General features: G+C 66.5%; 1 protein-coding gene across 1 annotated transcript in view; it reads left to right on the top strand.

The window, feature by feature from the left end:
- VPS16 (VPS16 core subunit of CORVET and HOPS complexes) overlaps positions 1 to 511 on the top strand; it is a 16,959-nt gene that overhangs the window by 3,134 nt on the left and 13,314 nt on the right. The window lies entirely within an intron of this gene.

Genomic DNA, 511 nt, shown 5'->3' with positions numbered 1-511 from the left:
CAGCCTGTGCCACTCGCCTGCGTGCCCTTGGGCAGCTCCTCTGGTCTCTCCACGGGGAAGCAGGATGCTGCCATGTGTCCTCAGCACCCTAAGCTCTCCAGGGCGACGGCCCCATGCAGCTCCCGCAGCCCCCTAAAAGCTTTGGAGGAGCTGCTGAGGTGTGGTGGTGTGTGCGAGGGGGGAACGGGAAGAGCTGTAGGGAGAGGGAGGCTGCCCGGCCCTGGGAGAAGGGGATGTGGTAGGGACAGGAGCAGCAGCGTTGGTGCTGCAGGAGCCTCCCCCGTCCCTGCTGTCCAGGGCTGGGGTGGACACAGGGCAATGAGGACATGGAAGGACAGGGAAAGCTGCCGTGACCCCGAGGCCCTGCAGAGCCAGGACCATCAGAGCTGTGGATGCCCAGCCATGGCCGTTGGCTTCACATACATCTCCGGGAGGGATGTCTCTGGGGCTGGGCCGGCCGGGAGGCGAGCAGCCCCGTGGTGCGCTCACGTGTCTCCTGCCCGCCGTGGAA

The sequence above is a fragment of the Egretta garzetta genome, unplaced genomic scaffold, assembly GCF_000687185.1.
Source record: "Egretta garzetta isolate BGI_Z169 unplaced genomic scaffold, ASM68718v1 scaffold501, whole genome shotgun sequence".
In the NCBI taxonomy this organism is placed as follows: Eukaryota; Metazoa; Chordata; class Aves; order Pelecaniformes; family Ardeidae; genus Egretta; species Egretta garzetta.
This window is presented reverse-complemented; position numbering and strand designations above follow the sequence as displayed.